The 25,142-nt window shown below is 39.9% G+C and overlaps 1 protein-coding gene and 1 long non-coding RNA gene across 2 annotated transcripts in view; one reads left to right on the top strand and one right to left on the bottom strand.

The window, feature by feature from the left end:
* The window catches only part of LOC132504173 (uncharacterized), an 85,211-nt gene extending 82,494 nt beyond the window's left edge, over positions 1-2,717 (top strand). Inside the window, exon 3 of the long non-coding RNA XR_009534760.1 lies at positions 2,471-2,717. This is a non-coding gene — a long non-coding RNA (uncharacterized LOC132504173). The remainder of the gene's footprint in view (positions 1-2,470) is intronic.
* Positions 1-25,142, bottom strand: part of CHST9 (carbohydrate sulfotransferase 9) — a 234,275-nt gene that overhangs the window by 136,238 nt on the left and 72,895 nt on the right. The gene's annotated exons all lie outside the window — the stretch shown is intronic.

The raw sequence follows: 25,142 nt of genomic DNA, 5'->3' as shown, positions 1-25,142 counted from the left end.
GTTTACTAGAAAAGTTGTTAATGATATAGTCCATTTGATGTATAGGGGAAGAGGCTCACCAACACTTGGGTCCTTCAGAGAAAGCAACAAGAGAGAAATGCTGTCAAGCCCCTATGACATGACGGGCAGAAGGCTCAGTATTTTATGTCTGCAACACTCTGTAAAGAGTAGACAAGAGGGCTTCCCTGATGGCGCGGTGGTTGACAGTCCGCCTGCCGATGCAGGGGACACGGGTTCGTGCCCTGGTCCGGAAAGATCCCACATGCCGCGGAGCGGCTGGGCCCGTGAGCCATGGCTGCTGAGCCTGCGCGTCCGGAGCCTGTGCTCCGCAACGGGAGAGGCCACAACAGTGAGAGGCCCGCGAACCGCAAAAAACAAAAAAGAGTAGACAAGAAACTCACAGCCAAGGGAAGGGCTGTGGAAAGCAGAGTCTGTTGACTGGCGCAATGGATGCGGCCTCCAGCAGGGGCTGGAAGTGGGCCTTTACCTAATAATAGAGACAGAAGAGGAGACGCTCCAGGAGGGAAGGGAAATAAATATCATCTGAACACCTAAGGCAGTAAGTTATTTTCTGGCGAAATCTTTTATTGGTGTTCGGTGTGAGATGCTGATTTTGGGAAAAAGCAAGCCAAGGCTGACACGGTGCAGAGGGGAGCTCCTTCTGAGGCAGCTTACCCAGAAAGACAGGAAGTAGAGCACCCCCACTCCCCCACCCCGGAGAGGGTGCAGGTGAACACAGGAAGGGGGTGGGAGCATGGAGGAGAGGCTTCTCACCGACTTCAGCCACTGCAAGCTTAGATCTGCACAAGATTGAGAAGCTGGCATTCCCAGGGGAGGGGAGTGACTTTCTAGCCGTGTGTACTATGGCAGACACAGCTGAGTGCCTCCCCTCCAGTCACATGGATGACGTGGATGAAACATGACTGACATAAAGTCATCATCGTGGTCCCACTCCCCTTTCTTTCCATGGTCATTTGACATTTCTGGCCAATGACATGTCAGATGAATTCCGTTGAAGAATTTCATTGAAAGGTTTCCCATGCCAATAAAAAACAAGAGATGGGAGAAAACATCTTCTTTTCTTTTCTTTTCCTTTCTTTTCTTTTCTTTTTTTAAAATTTTTCTTTCTTTTTTAGCACCTTTATTGGAGTATAATTGCTTTACAATGGTGTGTTAGTTTCTGCTTTATAACAAAGTGAATCAGCTATACATATACATATATCTCCATATCTCTTCCCTCTTGCGTCTCCCTCCCACCCTCCCTATCCCACCCCTCTAGGGGGTCACAAAGCACCGAGCTGATCTCCCTGTGCTACACAGCTGCTTCCCGCTAGCTATCTATTTTATATTTGGTAGTGTACATATGTCCATGCCACTCTCTCACTTCGTCCCAGCTTACCTTTCCCCCTCCCTGTGTCCTCAAGTCCATTCTGTAGTGTGTCATTATTCCCGTCTTGCCCCTAGGTTCTTTGTGACCATTTTTTTTCCCTTAGATTCCATATATATGTGTTAGCATACGGTATTTGTTTTTCTCTTTTTGACTTACTTCACTCTGTATGACAGACTCTAGGTCCATCCACCTCACTACAAATAACTCAATTTCGTTTCTTTTTATGGCTGAGTAATATTCCATTGTATATATGTGCCACATCTTCTTTATCCATTCATCTGTCGATGGACACTTAGGTTGCTTCCATGTCCTGGCTATTGTAAATAGAGCTGCAATGAACATTGTGGTACATGACTCTTTTTGAATTATGGTTTTCTCAGGGTATATGCCCAGTAGTGGGATTGCTGGGTCATATGGTAGTTCTATTTTTAGTTTTTTAAGGAACCTCCATACTGTTCTCCATAGTGGCTGTATCAATTTACGTTCCCACCAACACTGCAAGAGTGTTCCCTTTTCTCCACACCCTCTCCAGCATTTATTGTTTCTAGATTTTTTGATGATGGCCATTCTGACTGGTGTGAGATATCTCACTGTAGTTTTGATTTGCATTTCTTTAATGATTAATGATGTTGAGCATTCTTTCATGTGTTTGTTGGCAATCTGTATATCTTCTTTGTAGAAATGTCTATTTAGGTCTTCTGCCCATTTTTGGATTGGGTCATTTGTTTTTTTCATATTGAGCTGCATGAGCTGCTTATAAGTTTTGGAGATTAATCCTTTGTCAGTTACTTCATGTGCAAATATCTTCTCCCATTCTGAGGGTTGTCTTTTCATCTTGTTTATGATTTCCTTTGCTGTGCAAAAGCTTTTAAGCTTCATTAGGTCCTATTTGTTTATTTATTTTTTTATTTCCAGTTCTCTAGGAGGTGGGTCAAAAAGGATATTGCTGTGATTTGTCATGGAGTGTTCTACCTATGTTTTCCTCTAAGAGTTTGATGGTGTCTGGCGTTACATTTAGGTCTTTAATCCATTTTGAGTTTATGTACCTTCTTTTCTTTCGGTGGATGTTGTCACATCTAGGTATGATGCCTGGAACAGGAGAAGAACAGCACGCACTGCAAGGATGACTGAAGGGAACAGACCCCAGGAGGATGTCCCTAAGGCTCTGAATTCATGTGCCACGGAACCACCCCACCCTGAGATTTCTTGTTATGGGTTATTTAACCTTTTAATGTTTAAGTGACAGTTTTTAGTTACTTGCAGCTGAAAGCATTGTGTATCTTGTACACAGGTCAACAACAAAACAGTAGTATTCTATGCAAAATAAACTGGGAATGCAAAATAATTATTTCACTACATCTTCTATGCTAAAAGAACTAGAAATAAAACCTGAAGGAAAGGAAAGAGAACTGCCTTTCAGAGAGCCCCAGGAATTGTGGGGGTGAGACTACTCCCTGGCTATAGGGGCTACACTTTAGAGGGTCCGGTCTTGAGCTCTTCCAGACGTGTCACTTCACAGAGGGTGAGAAGGACCAAAATGTTTGCTCACGGAGTCCATGCCTTACCTGGACCATGCACTGGGTACCTGGGATGCCAGACTTCCCTGGCCAAACATCCCCAAGGCCCTGCAGGGTCGTATGAGCTTTCTCCCCAGATCAGAACTCTAGAAGGGGGGACCATATTGCACCACTGGTACAAGGCTTGTAGAGGGGTGTTCAAAGGATGCCTGGGGCTTGGATGTGTGTGCAGACTGGTCCCAGTGCATGTGAGTGAGGCCCCTCATGATGCTGGAAGGGCTGTGATGGAGGGCTGTGATGAAGGTAGAAAGAAAAGGGGGTTATATTGGTTCTCCTGCCCCAGACCCAGCAATTACAGGGCAGGTCTGTCGTGACACAAACACTGAGGGTAGCTCCTGTAAGAATGCATGGAAATGATGGGGTCATAAACAGGGTCTCAGTGAATTCTCAGAACACTCCAAGGGAAGGAAGGGGGAGGTATTTTATCCACAGATGATAAATGAAAAAATAACAAAGTCTCAGAGGGTGAACTCACTGAAGATTACCCAGTAAGTGTTAGAATCTGGATCTGAATCCAGGACTTTCGAAGATCATACTGGTTATGGCACATGCTCTCTCAGATTTTTCTGATGGTTTAATTTCTATACAAAACAGAAAGACACAGCTTGTTTTAAATTACCCTTTTTATTGTGCAGTCTCCAGTTTCCTATCTCAAAAACTCTTAGCAATGTTTACTCTAAGTGGGTAAAATACAAATAAATGAAATTCAATCAAATTTCTTTATAAATGAATCATTGTTAAATTTATCTATTAAAAAGTGAAAACATTATACTGGTATAAAGTAAATAAAGTGGGACAGGGTAAGCCTTTCCTTCTCACATGGTATTAAAAGATAGAGATGATCCACTTTCATTTGTATAAAATGTTCTCTGAAGTTTTTAGGAAATGGGTCAAATCTATTCTTTTCCCTTTGTTGTGTGAAATATGTAAGTTTTATTTTCCATAAAATTATCTGAACTGGTTGCTTACATAGCCCCAATCTGTCACTCTGATTTTAAATTCCCCAATTCACTATTTGCTACAGACTTTTGAAAAAAGTTACAAGGTGATTTGCATTTTTTTTTTTTTGGTAAATTTCAGCTTTTTATCTTCCAGTTAAACCAACCGTATTTAAATCTGGCTGAGGGCAGTGGAGGGGAGGCCTGGAGGGTTGCAGACCTTTGTAATATTACTTTCATCCTTTCATCTTTCCTGGGGTAGCTCTGGAACGGGAGACGTCATTTCCACATGTGTACAGCTCACTTATACTCTCAAACACATAAGAGATTTCTCTCAGAATACTGAATATCTATAGAAAACACTTTGATAATTTTTTTTCACTGTGTTGTGACACTGCCAGATATTTGGGGGAAAAACATCAAGCCTGAGCATTAATAGGCAGGCTGACGTCAGTTCTTGAGAAACTGGTAGGAAATCCTGGAAAAGTGATACTACATACACATATAGAAAAGAGTCATTTCAGAAAGATGAGGAAGATGTTACAAAATCCGGATCACACACTTGCAATAGCCCAACCTTAAAGTGAAAAACAAAAGCAGGCTGTGAACTCTGCCATCATTTCCATGGATTCAGCCTGATGTAGCCAGGTTGCTGTGTCTTGCGTCCAACAATATCTACCCATCCGGATGTCACCAGGATTATTAACACAGTCACCGCACTCTGTTTCCTGAGATTCAGAGAGGGGACATTTTTGTGCTGGAAAGTACTATTTGGGCTTTAAGCAAAATGGCAAGGCTGACTTCAACTCAATATCGTTCAAAACCTAGATTTTGTCCTTGGTGTCCAAATGATGGCCCCATGGATGCGTGAACTGGTCATCTAAAGAATGCGGTTGGTGCATATTTTTATTTTTTGCCTTTTCAGAAATATTTCACAGAATTGCATATGACACCACAAACATTTGAAAGAAGCATGGAACAGAGAGGTTTCTTCTGTTCAGCTGATGGTGCCTCTGGTGATCAAGTGCACTTTCATTCTCTGGCTGGTCGCCAGAGACTTTCACTTAATCCCGTATTCAATAGGACACTGCTTGGGGTGAAGTCGGCACTCATGGGTACATGTTCACCCGACAATGCACACACAATTTGAAATAGATTGCCAGCAGTGCAGGGTAGGAGGAGAAGAGGCCAGACCTGCTGGGCTATTTGTCATCTCAAACATTTCAAGCATCGCACACCGCCTCCTTAGCAGGACACATGGGGTATGTGTCCCCTGGCAAGATGTTTAGTTTTGGTGCACACAATAAGGGCTGTAATATATTAACCCAAGGGGAGAGAAAGGAGATCCACCACCTGGAGCTTTTCTTTCTGTGTTTAAGCGACAGAAAAGTCTTCAATAAGCATCTTAATATTTCAACCTTAAGGTTGAATAATTCCATGGAACCGAATTAAAATACATGCATTTTAAGGAAGTTTGCTGAGTGAAGTATACCTCACAGCCAGCTACATTTGGTCGGACTTTAGTCTGCTTTCAAAGGAATACAAGGGCCTTTGGGATATTTTCTCCCAATTCTGGAAAACCAAGAATTTTATTTTTGTCATTCTGGTTATCTTTCATAACCATTGTGTGAAAATAACTATGCATTGAAAATACTAATGTTAACAAGAAAGAGGGTTTGGTATTAAAAACAAAACAAATGGCAGCCACTTTCTGCCTTCTAGGGGGTGGCAGAATGCCATCGCTAGGGAAATTGTTCTTTAGGAAAATTCCCTGGTGCCTTAAAAACCCACTTTGGTTATGAAAGTGAGATTCCTGGGATAGTTTAGTTGAGAGAGTGTGCAGAAAAGGAAGGGTGGATTTTTCTGTATAATAAAGTAAGAGGAATTGTGGAGCTATTCATTAATTTTTTTGAGAGGTTAAATAACTCTGAAAAAAGTAAGGGGAAAAATGGTCTAAAAAGGGAGGGGCTGGGTTCAGGTTTATATATGAATATGGTAGTCGGTTAGAACCAAAGGAAAGATACAACCAATGAGAAATTCCCTTTTTAGGAAATGGCCAACAAACGTTTGCAACCACAATAACTACTTTCAATGTAAGTTGTTTCCAATTCTATAATGTGCTGAACACTATTCTCTGAACCTCCCAAATCAACGAAAGTCGGCATGATAGTGTGGCCAAAGGTTTCGGACTGATACACTGCAGAGCATTTGGTTCTAGGAGATAAAACATGGAGAAGGAACATAAGCAGAAAATGGAATAGCTGATGAGCAGAAGAAATGATAAGCCCACTGGGGCAGACAGAGGACACTGGACTTTACAGGGGATGGGGGAAGAGTCGGTTTATTTGTTTATCAAAAGAATGGTCGACTCAGGAAGGGTGGAAGAATTTTGAATCTGGGCAAGAAAATCAAAAAGGTTAAAAACTATAAGAACCCCCCCCCAGCATATACAGAATGGATAACACTATATAGCACAGGGAAGTATATTCAATATCCTGTGATAAACCATAAGGGAAAAGAATATGAAAAAGAATATATATATATATATATGTGTGTATAAGTGAGTCAACTTGTTGTACAGCAGAAACTAACACAAATTGTAAATCAACTATACTTCAATAAAATTTAAAAATAAAGGAAAAGAGCACCGTGTAAGACTGCTTTTACTGATTGCATGTTTTGAATATTAATTGCTAGGCATTAACAAGTAAAGGGAGGGCCTGCCTTTGGATCCTCATTCTTCTACTTAAAAGTTACAAGATCTAGGCCCATTGCTTTCCCCTATGTATTTCCAGCTCCTCACGTTCAAGATAGAAGCAATAATACTAAACTACTGAATATTAGGGTTGTTATAAAAACGAGAAGAAATACTGAATATCATGTTCTCAATAAATGAGGGCTCTAAATTAACAACTTTCAAACCACAGTAAAATAAAAATCAATATGATTCCGTAAACCTGGCAGGATCCCACTAGCCCCCAAAAGCCTAAATTATTTACATATCTCCTACATTCATTATTTAATGAAGTGTCTTAACTAGTTGGTGATATTTTACATACAATTTCATGCAAATCTAGTTGTCTTTTTTTCATTAATGATGTCTCATTATATATTCCAAATTATTTGAATTTCATATGTGTATTTGGTTATTAAAAACAGTTAAAGTCATTTCTAAAAGGATTAACTAAATAGGTCTCATTAAACTTTGTAAATATCATAACTTCCAGGAAATCACCATGTTCAATAAATATCTTCAAGTCTTGCTAATGATTACTCTAATGAAGCCTTACATTTCTGTAGTGGTTTCTCTTTCATGTGTATGATCTCATTTGATCTTGATGCCTCTGACTTTTGCTGTTATTGTCAAGACCAAATTTTCTATGTTCGAAACTTTAAATTCAAGTAGTATGATCCAATTTTCTAATTGCCTCTTGAAGGTAAAGTGGTACCATTTATCACTGCACCACCCAATCAATATTTTCATTGTTCAACCAGTTACAAATTCATATACTCACCTATGGGAATGTCTCTAGTTGCTTATTTGGCTGGCAAACTGTACTGACATCTTACCACTACAGACTTTGTTTTTGAAATCCATTCAGTTCATTTTTGTTTAGGAGATTAAGCATCTCTTTGGAGCGCAAAATACCTAGATCAAAACTGACACTGCATTAAATTTACAGGGTGATGCTTTCTGGTTTGGTAGTTATGCTTTAATAATATTTTGTGGCAGTAACAACATACCACTACCTGACATTTTCCTCCTCTTTAGAAATTTAAAAAGGAAGAAAGAAACAAAGAAAAATAAAAGAAAAATAAAAAGCCTTCTTGTAACAGGGTCAAGGAACTCAACTACTAAATTCTGTCAATTTCAAAGCAGGGCTAGTACCCAACATATTTCTTTTCCATTTATCTATTTTTATGAAAAAGTGGACTGTTTTGAGTGTTTCTAGTCCTACACCCTATCTCCATTTTTCTATAGGCCCTATGCACCCCTCTGTAAAAGTAGAATTTAAAAAGGAGTAGTTACAGTGAGCTTTAGAGTGTTAAACCTAATACATGTAGATTGACGGGCCACTTGATTATGTTGGGAATATCTATCCAGTTTTTAGTTTATTAAGCCCCGCTGCCCCTCAAGCATTTTTTAAAAAAATTATTTATTTTTATTTGTTGTGGTGTGTGGGCTTCTCACTGCAGTGGCTTCTCCTATTGCTGAGCACGGGCACTAGAGCGCAGGCTCAGTAGCTGCGGTGTACGGGCTCAGCTGCTCCACAGCATGTGGGATCCTCCCAGACCAGGGCTCAATCCTGTGTCCCCCGCGTTGGCAGGCGGATTCCTAACCACTGCGCCACCAGGGAAGCCCTCCCCTCAAGCATTTTATTGCAGCAACACTAGGGCATGATCTGAAACTCAAAGCAGATTTTTTTTATAATCTGTGAGAAAACAAGCAAGTTATAACTATTGCATATTATATTACTTTGGGGACTCTAAAAATGATCCATTTTCCCTCTCTTCTGTGCAAAGAAGACTCTCATAAATGATTCCTTCTCCAACTTTTCCTGCCTGTTCCTCTCTCTCCCTCAACTTCAATCATGCCCCTGTAAGGAACATAATCAAGTGATGATAAGATCCCATAGACAAAAAAAAAAAAGACAATACAAATATTTTGTGGAAATTAATCTGGAGAAAATAAGAGAAATAAAAAGAGGCAAGGATAATTTCTTTATGAAATACATTTTCAATCATTTACTCCTAAAAGTGGTTTTTGACCACTGAACAGACTTATGCCAAGTCACACCATATGAAACAATATTTTCTCTTCTTAGAAGTGAAAAATTGTTTAAAAACGTAGTCTAAAGATATTCTGCTCCTTTTAGATCTCCAAATGAATACTGTGTGTAAATTAGTGCCACTTCCCTATAGTCTGTCACTTTAAACCCTCTCTTATCATGGCCTTAACACCTCTGTTCTCTTGCCTTTCTGTTTAACTATCTGGTAAAAACCACATTCTAGGATCAATCCAACTCTCTATCTTTTCATTTGACTGATAACTGAAGATGCATCAGATACTCAAATAGGCACATTTCACAAGTAAGATACCTACTTTCACAAGCACACAACCACAAATTCATGGTATCCAACCCAAATCGGCTGTCAGGGGGCCTGGAAATTCTTCTTGGTTTCTTTCGTCAGTTCTTTTTCTTATCCTTCATTACGGGCATTTCATACCTGCTCCTTCATCCAAAGATAAAAAGCATCACCCTATTTCTTACTTTGCAGATTAACATCGTCATCATTACATGGGTTTCCCAAAGTTCTGCAACAAACATGCAACCATGCAATTCTCATTCTCTTTGTCATGATGGACGAAGTAGCCCTTCCCTCTTCAAGGCTGTTCTTGATCCCATACCCTCCAGGGTCCCCAGATTGTTTTCGTTCTCTCTTATTTGTCTCCCATTAGATCCTTGCTGTCAGTATTTTAATGCGATGAAGTCTCCACTTTATAACAAAACAAATCAAATTCCCTCTACCCTTCTTTGCCTTCATTTGCTCACTCCCCATTCAGTCCTCAACTCACTATAACTGTCTTCTGTTTCCACTACTCCAAAGACTTTTCTTGCCGAAATCATTAAAAATCTCCTTTTAGGTAAATCCAGTGGAAAGATTTTCAGTCTTGATTTTATTTCATCTCTGACATTTCTGACATCTCCAACACTTATTACTGGTGTCCACTTCTGTTTCCTTTTGTTCACATGGTATCATTTTCTTTTGGTTTTCCTTTTCTCTGATAAATCCTTCTCAGTCTTTTGTCATGTTCTTATTCTGCTCATCCTCTAAATGGTGGGTTCTTAGGGTTCTTACCTCTTTTATTCTCATTTTAAATTCTTTCCCTGGACAACCACATCCGTTCCCATATCTTTTAATATCTTTTAAATGTCACTGAATCTCAAATCTATATCCTTAGCAAAATTGTCAGCTCCATTTATCTACTGAACATCTCCATTTAGATGTTCTAAAACCTCTAAAAGTCAACACACAGTTATTGTATTCTGTATCTCAGTAGATGGAAACAATATTCACCCAGCTGCCTAGGCCAGAAAAAGAGAAGTTATCTCAGTCTTCCATTGAAGGCCTTTGTGGAGTAAATTCTCTCCATCTTTGTATGCCTGAAAATATATTTATTTTTAAAATTTTATATTCATTTTAAATTTATTATACATTATTAGTTTATATATATTTAAACTATCTAAAATGATAGTTTAGCTGAGGATAGAGTTCTAGGATAAAAGTTATATTTTCACAACACTTTGAAGAGACTAATTCATTGTCTTCTAACACCCATTGCCGCTGAAGATGGATACTGTCAGTTTAAATAACATTCCTTTCTCTTTTTTCATGACTAATTTTATTCTTGAGGCCCCTGGCTTACTTGCTAAGGCTGCAACTCTGGGGCAGTTTCCAGGTTCCTCCAGGTCCCTTTCACAAACGTGGCCGTAATTCCATATTTTTGTTTGCATGGGGCCTCGTATCCTGGATTGTTCTTCAAATGTGGACATGAGAATGATATCAGCTTTAGCTCCTGTTCACATTTCTTACTTTTAATTACTCCTTGATTCTAGCATATAAAGGTTTTCCATTGTTTCATGCTAACCTTGAAAGCTTTTCTTGTATTTTATTAGATATTTTTTGTGTTTGGAGTTGGAGAGAAAATTTTTTTTTACATCAGGTCAGTTGCCAAATTGACCAGGAATCCTTGCTTACTTTTATCCTCCAGTAGATTGTAAGCTCTTGATGTCAGGACAGCCTAATTGTACAGTTCTGTAAGGGCTAAGTGAATATTTGCCAAATGAATGAATACGAGTTAACTGATTTGTGGAATTGGGACCTTTATTTATTGTGAACTCTTTCACCACTGGTCTTCTCATCATAATATAAGTGAGGGCTCTTTTTTTTTTTAATTTAGTTTTTTACTTATTTATTTTTGGCTGCCTTGGGTCTTCGTTGCCGCGCACGGGCTTCCTCTAGTTGCAGCGAGTGGGGGCTACTCTTCGTTGTGGTGCGTGGGCTTCTCATTGCAGTGGCTTCTCTTGTAGAGCATGGGCTCTAGGCGCGTGGGCTTCAGGAGCTGTGGCTCACGGGCTCTAGAGCACAGGCTCAGTTATGCCCTCTAATATGTCTTGCAGTCCCCTAAAATATCTTTATAGTTCGAAGAAGCAATGATTCCACAGAGTCTTGTCTCCATTTATCTGGCTCGATATGTTTGCGAGACAATTGCAAGCACTTCTAAGCATTTCTTTTATAAGTCCTTCACATGGAAAAATAAGAAAATATGTAACTTTTTAAAGAGTTTGGGGTTAACATATATACACTACTATATATAAAATAGATAAACAATAAGGACCCACTGTATCACACAAGATACTCATTATCTTGTAATAACCAATAATGGAAAAGAATCTGAAAAAGAATATATATATATGTATAACTGAACCACTTTGCTGTACACCTGAAACTAACACAACATGTAAATGAACTATACTTCAGTAAAAAAATTAAAAAAAAAAACAGAATGAAAGAAAAATTTTTTCCAAAAGACCAGTCTTCCCACTCTCATACTAAATTCAAAATCAACATTCCTTCTTCACCAAGCATGAAGTCATGATAGATTATAGATGCCAACTATTATACAGATAGTAGGACAATAAATCTGCTGTAAGGTAGTGAATGTACTCTAGAACAGGGTGTCCCCAACCCCTGATCCTGGTCTGCCGCCTGTTAAGAACCGGGCCGCACAGCAGGAGGTGAGTGGCAGGCGAGGACCGAAGCTTCATCTGCCGCTTGCCATCGCTCAAATTACCGCCGGAACCACGCCCCCTCCCCGTCCGTGGAAAAATTGTCTTCCCGGAAACCAGTCCCTGGTGCCCAAAAGGTTGGGGACAGCTGCTCTAGAACATCTCTTGAGATCCTAGGAGCTATATGCAGTTAGACTCCGATTTCTAAATTTCTGCTATATTAATTCATTGTGATCTTTTAGGTAGACCTGTCTTAGATTGTTACAATGCAAAACAAGTAGAAGTAAGACAGGAAATAAAGATTAAGCAGATACATGAAAAACCACTTCCGGGATTGAAGAGATCACCGACAGACACAAATTGCAACAAAATGAATACTATTCTAGCTCGGATATACCAAATAGCAGAGTATATTTTCTATTTCAGCCTAGGAAGAAGTTCGAAATAAATTATTTCAAGAATGATGAATTCAATAAAGCATGAGAACACAGGCTGGAACTTAAGGAACAGCGCCTTTCACATGTTAGTGACTTTAACTGGGCACATAAAGAGTTGATACCAGAAAAGATAATGTCTCTTTGAGAATAAATCAAATAATGATAGTTATCTTAAATTATATTTAGAACTCTCTTATAGCTATGATCTACCAAAAGTTTGACAATTAACATCAATCCCAGTAAATTTATTTCTCAGAAGCATCTGATATAATGCACTGGGCTCAGATCAGCCTTAAGGGCTTCATATCCCCTGCTGTTGCTGTCTTAAAAGCTTTATATCTTTATTAAAAAGTCTTAATAATGTGTCAACAAGGGGTCTCACATTTTTATTTTGCACCGAGATCCATAAATTATGTAGCGAGTCCTGACTAGGTTAAATATGATAAGCCTATTTCTATATTTGTCCAGTAAGAGGCATAAAATTTTGATCATGTTTCCAGGCATAGAAGTCTTAAATGGCCTATTGCCTACCAGGTAAACATCAAACTCCTTAGCCTGTCATTCAATACTTTCCAAGAAGTGGTTCCAATATATGATTCCATATTCAATTTACCTGACCTCATCCATTCCTTCATTCATGCATTTGTTTAATGAAGATTCATTTCTAGTCCTCCAGTAACTGTGAAGAAAAGTATGAACTTGTTCTAACTCATCGTGTGTTACAGGTAAATCGCATTACTTTTAAACTTGGAATTGCATTAAATTCCCAACTAGCCCTTGTTTTCTGCAATCCTTGCATTTGCCAGCTATGCCTGCTTGCTCTCAGATTCATTCCCCATCCTTATCCTGCTTTGTTCCCTGTTAACCAGAAACACAATTTCCCAGATTCTCTTGTACTCCTTGGTAGGCTGGGCCAGTGGTAGGTACCGATGAAAGTTTGTAGAATAAAAGAGCAGAGTAGGCAAGCTCTACACCACCGCCCATCCCCACCGCCCTGCAGGCTCCTATGCCAGCTCCATGGGGCCATTCCCGTGCGCCCACACTTCCTCCCGCCCACAGTCCCAGCCCCTGCTGGTCAGCATCTGCTGACTGGTCCTGGCTTCTGGGCTCCAGTAACATTATTGTCCTCTCAGCCCTGGTGGTGGCAGTGCCCTTCCTCTCTCGCTGATCTTGGAGCCCCACTATCCGCTACTGGGCTACCCGGCTCTTCCAGCACCTGTGCCACCATAGTAGTTTCTCTTTTTCTAATTGGATCCTGTTCTTTTTTTTCTAAAATTGTGCCTCCTTTCTACCTAGCTTTCCATTTACTGACACATGTTAATATTTCATTCACCCTTCGGGGCACAAGTCCAATCCACGTTTTATAGTTCTTTTGTAATACTTAAAACATTCGAATTTATTTGATAAACGCTTATGCAGATGTGTTTACTGTCCTTGAGCACAGGAACACAGTCTAGGGTAAGTGAGGAATCACACTTGCAATGTGAGATTTATCCTAAGACAATGCCGCTCCCATACCAGGTGCTCAAGAAATTCATTGTTGTAATTCTCTAAATATAGCGGTGAATTTTAGATACTGCATTTTTTTCAGTCCAAAAATTTAATTCATAGTTCTCTGTGTAGAAACCAGTATTTCCATGGAAATATCTGCATTTCTCATATGCGTACAGTGCTGAGAAATCAACTACCAGGACAAAATGGACTGTGTATTATTCAGATGAAAGTGACATCATTGCTTGAAGACATACAAATAATGGACAGCATTAATATAATAATAGAAGTACTGGGGGGTCCATATTTTCATGATTCTAAAACTCTATCAATTATAGACTTGTTCACAATTAGTGGAAACAGTCTCTCAACTTGCCTTCTTCCTGCCGGACATACATTTATATATGGCAGATTTGATTATCAATGGGGCATCTACGTATTTGCATGGTAACAGAGCTCCTCTATTTGAAGAGGATGCTTTTCCTGCTCACCATCACGTATGAGCGTGGCTGTCAGGATACAGGGCGGCTCAGTAGTTATTTCCATATTGCCCAGTGTGAAGACTGTTCTTTGATTGGGCTACAGCTGGGCTTTTGAGAGGCTATTTGCAATTCTTGCTCCTAAAGCTTGTGAAGTCTCTGTTCAGAAGAAAAGCTCTTCCATTGTGGGTTGCAATGTGCCATCCTCACCTCCCTGTCCCTGCCGCCTTCTGGCAATCGGCAGTGAAGCTCTGTTCTTTGAATCCTGGATGCAGAACATCCTTCAAGCCTTCCTTCTGGCATAACTGTCGGCAGTTCCCTCACTTTGGGATGCTGTACGACCAGGGTTGTCAACAACAATTTCATGATCTGCTCGTTCCTGTTGGACTTAGGATAAGCACTGAAGGCAGAGCCTCTAAATGCCAGAGGGCTTCTTCTTAGCAACTTTGTGGCAATATTTACCATAGCTGATGAAATGGTTTAAGTCGGTAAGGGGACATCTGAGATGCAGAGGCTGAAGCTGCAGACCTGGGTGTCCCTACATGTGACCTGTAACTAAGATACAGCCTCGACACCCCGCCAAAGCAACTGATGGCATGAGTGGCTGGCAGCTTTCCATGAGAAGCATAATTACTGCTCCTGCAGGGGACTCCCTTTCTGTTTGAGAGGTTCAACCCACCTCTGCCTAGATTCTGGTAACTCAAAGTGTAGGGGACAAGTTCATTGTCGTTACCTGGGAACTCATTAGACATGAAGAATCTCAGGCCACACTCCAGGATCTACTGAATCGGAAGCTACATTTTAGCAAGATTTAAGTAATCCAGAAGCACAGTGAAGTTTGAAAAGCACTGCCTTGAATCACCAGGTGACTAGCTCAAAAAGAGCACCTGGCCTCCTCACTGGCAACGGGAACTTTGCACTTGGAGGTAAATACCTAGCTGGGTGAGGAAGCTGGAATTCACAATGTTCTGAGTATTCCAATCAGCAGGGGACACTCGAGGCTCCAGTATTGGAGGGACAGGGCTAGCCAGGTGGAGTGGAGACCAGGTTCACAGGTTTTCCACGATCTCCTCGGGAGATGAGCACACCCCGAGAATGATGCCCTTGCTGGGTTAACAAGTTAGGTGAGAACAAGGGGAGCACCCGGCCGAGGGGCAGGGCAGGTACAGGGTCTCAGTGGGGAAGCAGACCCCCTCAGACTGAGTAGCCCAGAGTGTCAACAACTATACTATACGGCACACTGAGGTGACATCATTAGAGACAGGTAGTCAGGAAAACTAGCACTGGGACTAAAGGGAAGAAGGAGCCCAAACAGAAAAGTTCTTAGGGGCGACTTAGAGGGGTGACTAGGATTGATGCAGAGAGGGCGCTGCAGGAAGGAGAACGGGCAGCCACTGCTGGTCTGACCGGGATTCAGTCAGCACTTCTGCTCCCTCCTCCTCCCCAGGAAGCTATTTGTGGCTTCTACCTTCGTATATCTTTCGACACTGTTTTACTTACTTTTCATGACTAAATCTATTTTTTCCCCTGTATACAGGGCAGTCCATCATATTTTCTATTTCTCTGGGTTCGCATTTATTATCTCATCTTGTCTTATTTTTTCTAATCTCAGTTGTGTCCACAACTCTATGAGGAGGTGCAGGTATAATTCAGCCTTGATAAGTCGAACTGAGTTATAACTGCGACACAGAACCACTTGTCTCACCTAAGGTAGCATATTTGGTAACAAAGTTAAGAATAGAACACAGATATTCATATTTTATCCTAGCACTTTTGAATATGACACCTAGCTGTTTACCATTCCCTTCAAATGTGTGAAAGTTTATGAGATTAACATCCTTAAGTTATGAAGCATGGAAGCAACTTTCTCTCAAGAGGTATGTTATTTTGAAAACTGTGATTTATTTTGGCCAGCTTAGCTTGAAGGATTCTTTCTAAAATTCATCTCATTTTCTTCTTTATTATTTACCCCAAATATCTGAATCCACGTGTATACTATCTATCCAGTAAACAATGGAGTCTTTAATGACTGGTACTAATTTTTAAACAAGACAAAACTATAAAAATGCTTTCAAGTTAATCCGACTGACTTGTAACAAATTGGCATTTTAAAAAAAGCCTGCGGGGTATGAGTTTTTGTGTGTTCTTTTGTAGAAATGAATAAAATGGAATCAACTAATGTTATCTTTTCTCCATCTGACAAATTGTGACTTTCTCTGGGATATGATGAGTACAAGAGATTCCCACCTTCCTGACCTCCACATCTACACCCCCAACCTTGACATTCAAATAGTGCTATCAGCCTTCCTCTGAGTAATAGGATTGGGTGGTTTGTGTCCTGATGTTGGTACTTGTACAAAACACAGACGCTATTTTCTGTTCCTAGCTTTGCATAAGCAACAATTATTACACTCTGCTTTTTAACATATTGCTAAGGTTAGAAGAGAGTATACCAATATATAAGATTTAGTAAATCCTAAGATAAATAACATTAATGTATAATAATACATAATTTATATATAATTATATACCTATATTATATAGTATGCATAGTATAATATAGTCATATATAATACTATCTAATATCTATGTAAATTTTATATATTTATATACTGAGAGTACAGCAATACATGATTTGATAGCTATAACTTAGTCATTGAATATAAGTAATAAAAACAATGCTTTAAAGAAAATGTTCACCCACCATGTTTTTTTATTTTTAAAAGCTGGGAAGTACAGACTGTGGATCACTGATAAATAAAAATGAAGTGTCCCCAAATTGGTGCAGCAGCTGCCTCTCTGACTAGCATATATTGCAGCTCTTGTGAGAGGTGCTTTCTTTCTTTTTTTTTTTTTTGCTGATACATTTCATTAGTTGCAAGAAGCTTCATTGGGTGATTCATATTTGTCATACAAACTTGTCCCAATAGATAGCAAGCGTACTAAATTTCCAAAACTTTACAGATGCAAAGAACACACACACACACACACACACACACACACACACACACAGAGAAATCCTTATTTCCAGAAGGACACCAAAGAAGAAAGGAGAAAACAAACTCCAGGCTGCCAACTGATCGTATCTAATCATTCATTCTCAGCCCCTGATTCAATATTGAGAAAATACATCCTATCTGACCAAATGGTCTGACATTCTTACAAATTTACTTCACTTATCCTTTTTTAGGTAGAATTCATGGGAACATAGATTATTGGACCACGATAACATGTAAAATTAGACCATACCAGGGGTGATTTTTTTGTTTCTAACAAACCTGAAACATCTCATTTACTAGGCATCAATTACTAACGATGAAGTAGCTCTTCCACATACTTACCTACTCTCACAAGCACAAAACTTCTTTTGTGTCCTATCAGAGTTGGAAAACACTCTTTTCAAATGTACAGTGTGAGGATGACTAAAATTAATTACAAAACACCTAAATATTTAAAGATCTGTCATATTCAGGGATTTCTTATGGTACCCAAAAGATCGTCATGGATGTCTGTATCCAAGGAGCCAATTATAAAATTCCATGAGAGCAAACAATTTTAACACGTGTGCCAACACCACGCCCCTCTGACCCAGGTCTTGATAAAGATGTGAAGTCTACAGAGCTGAAACCCGAGTAGCTGCTGGAGGCTGTCCTGCCATGGTAACATAATTCACCGTGTCATTACCACTGTTACCGTGTCCTCAACTTCAACGCACGCGGTATCCAGGTGATAAATTATTGAATCTGACATTTCTCAATATTCATGAAGTACTCTGGTAAAAGGACTCAGGTCCCTTAACTAAATGGGCAATTTCAAGACAATAGGCTCTATTTGAAAAGGATTAAATTCCTGAGAGTTTAGTTAAATGACATAATTAGACATTTTAGGCTCTTTCTGATATGGGACAATTCAGAAGCAGTAGCAGTAACTGCCCTATTTAATTTAAGGGGCCAGCTTGTTTTTAATGAATGCGTGTGTGTGTGTAATACTGGTTCACTTTAGTAGGCTCAGCTTTCATAGGCCTCGAAGGTTCCATTTTAAAATTATTTTCAAAAGAGGAAGTCTCAAGAATGCTTGGAATGTTTTGGTACCTGACCAATAGGTGAACCTGGGGATAGGTGTGGGTCGGTCGGTGTGGCAACCAAGAGCCGAATGCCAAGGACATCAGAATGAACAGATGCTGTCCCCAGGCCTGCAGTCCTGTGCTGACTCCTGTTTAAAGCCAGTGAGGTTTTTGTCTGTGTTTAGCAGAGCAAACCCAGAATAGACATCCTGTCTGCAGTTAACACAAGGGACTCCATGCTTCCCTGCACATGACCTTGGGGTCTTGCGAATGTGATTCCATTGAGGATGTGAATCCTATGTGTAAGCTTTGAGTCCTAGGCACCAATCGCTCTTTCACCCACAATCCGGCCAATAAGGTGTCTGACAGAAAACTTAGTACAGAGGTTGTTGCATATTTTCTGCACAGAATGGGAAAAGGAGACGAGAACTACACGCCAATGAGGGGGAAGGAGGTGAACAGAAAGGGGAGCCAATCATTTAACCATACATTTAGCCCTTAGGAGCAGTGATTCATCAAACGGACTCTAGTGGCCTTAATACAGAGCATAACTGCAGACATTGATCAAGGAGTTCTCACTGTACTGGAAGAGGCAGTCCATCTATGTTTATACCATGTTCTTAGGAGGTGCATAAAATTCTGAATTTATAGCTTCACATGGTTCATTTAACCTACCAAGCTAGAGTTTATTGACTCACTTGTATGGAAACTTTGGAACAAATTTTTTAATAGTTGTTGTTGGTGCCAGTGGTGGTTTTTTTCTTCATCTTTACCAATGTTCAGAACCCATCACATTGACAGAAACGAGAGGCGTTATGGTAATTTTAATTACAAAATGGATGGAAATAAGGAAAATTCCAAATGGCTAAAATTCTGATTGGCAGACTCTTGGAATGCTTTAAGTTAGAGACTAAACACATAGACTTCAATATAATTGTATTTATTTGATCATATAGTTTTCTTTTTCTTTTCTCTATGTTCACTTAATTTCCTCCCATGTTTTGGTAAGAAGGAGAGACACCTTCCTTATCTGGATCTTCCACAGCACTCAGCACAGTGCCTAATCAATCCTGTTGAGTGAGTCTTGGGAACAAAAATTCTGTTTCATAATAGACAATGCTGTGGATAGGAGAGGAGGGAGCCTTGGTTTGGAGATTCTTATCGCAACAAAGAAATAAACTTCTTTGGGGAAAGTGGGGAGTGATAAAGTCATTACATCTCTATGAATTCTGTATATTTTTAAGTCCACGTGTCTAAAATGTAATGCCGTAGAAAAATTTGTAACTTGTTAAAAACAAATAAGTAAATAATGTATCTTGCTCATATAAAGACAGAAAACAGTACAACGTGGTAGAAGGCATTCATTATTTTGTTCATTATTGTTGGTACAAGTGAGAAACAGGGTACTAGAGTGTGGTACACAGGCCAGCTGGACCAGAGTCTGGTCCTCTGGAGGTGTTCAGTGGCTTGCTTGAGGCCGCCCCAGAACAGGTGCCAAAGTGGGGATTCAGTCCTCATCCAACTGGCCGCAGAGCCAGAGCATCCGGCACTGCAGTGCGCCGCCCGCTACAGTCTCCATCCTCTGGTCACCTCTGTCGGAGAGCTGCAACAAGAAGGCAGAGTATGGCCTTCTTTGACCTCAGCTGAGAATGTATGCATTGCGTGACACCAAGTTTTGCCACTCTGTTCTCGTCCGCGTGTGACTGTCAAAGTGCCACAAGTATTGATTTGGGGATTACAAATAAATTTTAGCAAGTAGGCAAATTTACATATTTAGAATCTCAAAATAATGAGGATGGACTGTATTTGTGAACCTTGCATCAGTACAGGTCATTTAAAGTTAGGACTAAATTCAGCGTAGCTCAGTTCCTAGTTCCTAGTTCGATGTCCGATACAGGCTTGAGTTTCCCCAAGTATTTGTTCCACCACCTGCTAGTGGCAAAGCCTCTGGGTGTGCTCTGGGGACCGTCCTGACCTCTGCCACCAATGTTTGCATTCGATACCATGTTTACCCTCACTGTCTACCAAAACTTATCAAAATGGATTATGGACTCTCTTCTCAGAAAACATTAAGAGATTTTTAATGCACATGAAATATTATCTTCACACTCTAAATTACAGAGCTAATTACAGATAAATGTAGGATGGTATTTTGTGGGAACTTCAGTAAAATTTCACGTTTTCTGACAATTGCACCCAGAGAAACTCTTCTTGAAATTATCTTCCAAAGTAAAGGATATCATTAGTTGAAGAAAGTAGCTTTATCACAACATCTGGAACTTCTCATCAGTCTTCTTTTCTAATCCTCTTTGATGACTAAAATTTGTATGATGAAAATTTTGCATTTGCTTTACTTTTTCAAGCCAGCATGATCTAGTGGTTGTTACACTTAGAATTCCCTATACAAAAATTCTTTAAAATGCTTCCACAACTGTCATGCTAATATAGAAGAAAATACTAAAAATCATGTCATGACCTACACAACATGGACGAATATTAAACCTTGTATTAGTTTCCTATTGCTCCTGTAACAACCTATCACAAACTCGGTAGCTTAAAACAACACAAATTTATTATCTTACGGTTCTGAGATCTAAAATGTGCAGGCAGAGTTGCATGGCTTCTAAAGGTTCTCATGGAGAATCCTGGCCTTTTGAAGCTTCCAGTTCCTGCCTACATACCTTGGCTCGTGGACCCTCCTTCATCTTCACAGTTAAAAGTCACATTGCTCTGACTTCTGCTCCTGTCCCTACATGTCCTCTGACTCTGACCCTCCTGCCTCCCTCTTATGAAGAGCTTTGTGATTATCAGAGTAATCACAAATTAACTGGATAATCCAGAATGATCTCCCCATCTCAAGGTCACATCTGTAAAGTCTTTTTTGCCATGTAAGGTAGCATATTCACTGGTTCTGGACATCTTTGGGGCCATTGTTTAGCCTACCACAAAATTAACCTGGGTACAAGTGTTAGAGTGAGTTCAAAGACACCGAGGCATGTTCTCTACCCTTAAAACCTGTAATCTAGGGCTTCCCTGGTGGCGCAGTGGTTGAGAGTCCGCCTGCCGATGCAGGGGACACGGGTTCGTGCCCCGGTCCGGGAAGATTAAAAAAAAAAAAGTTTAATTAATTGCCTCTCTCACTAGAAAGAATTCTTGTCTTCTAAGAAACTCTTCCAGTTTCTTTTTTCATTTTTGTATCCTCAACGCATCGTGATGATTTGCATATAATAGACACCCAGGAAATATTTGATAAATGAATTAGTGGGGGCGGGCACGGCGCACGGAGGGCATGATGACTGACTACATCCTTTTGGGCAGCGAGGATGTCTCGTGCAGTGGGAAGGTCAGCTACATACTGGAGCTGGGTAAAGAGGGCCTTTTCAACTGACTGATGGAGGAGGGGGAGGGGAGGGAAGTTGGGAGAAAAAAAGTCTAGGATGAAGCTCCACTCGGAAGCCTGGATGAGCAGAAAGACAGTCATGGCCATAACAGAAATAATACACAAAGGCGGGGAGGTGGAGGTTCGGTGTGCAGTGATCATGACTTTTTTCTCAGCTCCATGAATCTGAAGAGTTTAAGGCAACAGCTGACTGAGATAACCAGGAAATGACGAGGTGGAATTTAGGAGAAAAATCGGGGTAGTGTTTGGAATTAGTCTCCTTAGGAGTTAAGTATGAGCCAGAAGGGTGGCTTGAAGAGAAAGACTGTCAGAAAGACAAAAAGGGAAGAGAAAGGAATCAGAGCCAGACAGTGGGTGTATTCTGAGGGATTCAGCTAAAAGGGCTCTTTTAAAAGAAATCAACAGCAGATGAAGGACAGAGCAATTTTTCTCAGAGGACTGATCCTCTGATGGTAGGAGAGTGATTCCTTCCATCTCTGAGCCGCTAGACGGCACAAAGCAGTGTGTGTACTTGGCATCACTGTTCTGTGAGGAGGGTGTTGGACTTGCCCACCCTCCTGGATGATACACTTTCGAGGGCGGGGCTTTATCTTTGCATCTCTATGTCTCCCAGGTGCTGGATTCTGCTGCTCACACTTAGTATGTTCATCAAGAGAGTAATAAATGAATGAGATTCAGGCGTGGTGGTATTGCTTTTCTTAATATTTTATCTAGTTTCTCCTGTTTGCCTAAGGTCCTGGAATGAAAAAAAAATGCCACAAAGGAGTTTAAAGACACTATGCACAGGCCACAGGCTAAATCACACCTTGTGTTAATTCTCTGTCTTGTCTGCAGAGTGGAACTGTGTGAAAAATACTCTGGACGCTGCTCAGCTGAAACTTCCTGCTACGTGATACCGCTCAGGTTCATATAAAGGACAGAAGCCTGCACTTAATTAAAAATATAAACAGGAGCTTTCTGTCCCAGGATGAGATTTAATCCGAAAGTCACCTGCAACGTGTTTATCAGCCAGTCCGAATGCTCCCTCCCGGGGGTAATCAGTTCTTAAGTTACTAGAAATGTAGCTCTAACAAAAGATCTACCAAGTTTCCCTTAAAAGTGGATCTCAAAAAATATGTTAAATACTAACACATCTCATAGACCAGGATTTCAAAAGACTTAAGACAAAGGACGTTCACATATTTGAATATGTAGATAATGAAAATTTGCTTTTGGGTATAGTCATAATAATAGATACTTGAAAAACTCATCGAAATGTTTATATTTTACGGTTAAGCATGAAAGAAATGACGATTTATTAACTTCAGTAAGTTGTCCTACTAGCAGATAATTCTCAGATCTAGCATCGATTTACATTAAGGAAAATATTGGATGGAAAAACACACAATGCGCAGATTGCGTTCCTACCGCACCCGGGTAAGTGCAATCTCCTTTCCAGCCATGTCTCTATCTTTCCAAGCATGTTCTGTGGCAATAACCATCCAACTGGCCCATTAACCCTTTTAGCTGATTCCCCTGTCCTCAGTGTGGCACTTACCCTGCCTCAATCCTGTGAATGACAATAAAACTGAAAAATACAATTAATGGGTGAATTACACTATTCAGGAACTGGGATTAATTTTTCAAAGCAGGCCAGTTTCTAAGAAAAACTTTTGGGCAAAAATTTCAAAAGCTTTTCCCAGCTGGCTCCTACTGTCATTTACTTGAAGTTTTTAGCAATTTACAGAGAAAAGACAACCTCAGGAGTCTTTCTGCTTGAGGAAGCAAGATGACAGTGTAAGAGGAACACATTTAGGCTTTGATATGTCCAGTTGAAAGGGCACTCAAGCTCTAGAGAATTTTCTCTAAATGCTTATTGTGTGTGCTGTGTGCAATTTGTTGCTTAAATCCCTCTAGGAACCAGGAGATTTTCACATACCTTTTAGGGAATAGATATTTTTCAGGGTGAAACAATATCATGCTTCTTTGGTAGGTATATTGGATCAAATGCTAAAAAGGTTGTTAAATCATATGGTATTGCTTATTTGCAACCCAAATGGTGATGAAGGCTTCTGAGAGAAATGTAGAACCGGTATGAAGAGATAGCTTCAAGGAGAGGTGTTAAGTTGAATCTGAAGAATGATAGCTCTATATACTCATCAGCTCCCGCTTAGGTCAGCGTTAAGCTTATTTAAATAGATACTGGAAAAGAAGTAATGCGGTATTCTTTCTATTTACCGCTCACCCTCACACGCAGAATTGTGACGAACTTGTGATGCATGATTAGAATTTGACATCAGTTATAACTTATTTGTCATGAATTGTTCAAGGCACATTCTGAGAGAGACCAGGCACAGGCAAACTCCGGGTGGGGTGAAACATTTATTTTTATATCACACAGTTGATATACATACATGCACTAACTCACGATTCCATTGTCTCTGGAGATGCATTTTTCTGAGATAAATTATTTTTTATTTCCAGGATAAATAAGTTTTTTAAAGACACTTTAGACTGAAAATGTGCGTTCCGCTCTGTTAGAAAACTAGGCCTCAAAGAAAAGCAGGCCAATTTGCTAAATGACTAATTTACACAAAGCCAATTCACCAAAAATCAACCTGTTGAATAACTAATTTGCCAGTATTTTTCCAAACATTAATTTCATCACGTCTCTTTAACCTCTTTTCCCACTGGCTTATCAGCTGGGTTTAGCTACTATCCATTTGGCATGTTTCAAAATTCAGATGTCTAGAATTTCTGGAACTTCTGCCTCTGGTCTCATGTGTCCCCACCGCACCTGTGTTCTTTTATCAGCTCTTACATTTGCTTCAACTCCTGCCTCTGGCTGTATCAACCCGTCCCGGACCTGGTTTGAAATACCTGTATAACACTTTAAAGCAAATTTCTCTTGGACTGAAAATTTGGTGAACTGGCCCTTACCAATTAACTTGGGAGAAATGGTTTTTAGCAAATTGATTTGGAATTCCCTAAAACTACCCAAGAAAATCTAAGAATAATAGTATCCCTTATTGAGTCCTTTCTTTATGCCTGGCCCTTCATAAGTATCACCTCATTGAATTCTCACAGTAACTGAAAGAGCTTTCTAACACATAAGAAAACCGAGGGTTAAAATGATTACATAATTTGCCCAAGGTCACAGAGCTATTAAGCAGCAAAACTAGGATTTGAATTCAGCCTGTCAGACTCTAAAGCTAGTGTGCCTTATATTAAACTGAACCACATCCTGAAACACAGTGTTTTTAATACATGAGACAATTACTTAAAAAAAAAGTAAAGTAATTTCTGACTTGTTTCCTGATGGGAAGCTCTGAAGAAGCCTAAAATTGGATAAAGGGTATATACTTTATACAATTGCAGAGATTCAAAGTCTTAATCAATACTCAGGTGAGTAAGGTAAAATTCTAATGAGTTTCTGCAAGGATCTCTGCAAAGAAAGGGAAGGTGCAAGAATATGAGAGTTGGAGAGTCTTGCTTAACCAGAATGTAAGGGCTCTTAAAATGAGCTGGTCAGTCTCTTAAAGTTTCTGTAAAGGTTTAAATGGAATAGAAACAGACCCTCAAAAAGTGATTCATG

The sequence above is a fragment of the Lagenorhynchus albirostris genome, chromosome 14 (genome assembly GCF_949774975.1).
Source record: "Lagenorhynchus albirostris chromosome 14, mLagAlb1.1, whole genome shotgun sequence".
Lineage (NCBI taxonomy): Eukaryota > Metazoa > Chordata > Mammalia > Artiodactyla > Delphinidae > Lagenorhynchus > Lagenorhynchus albirostris.
Note: the sequence above shows the minus strand (reverse complement) of the source record. Positions and strands in the feature narration are given on the sequence as shown.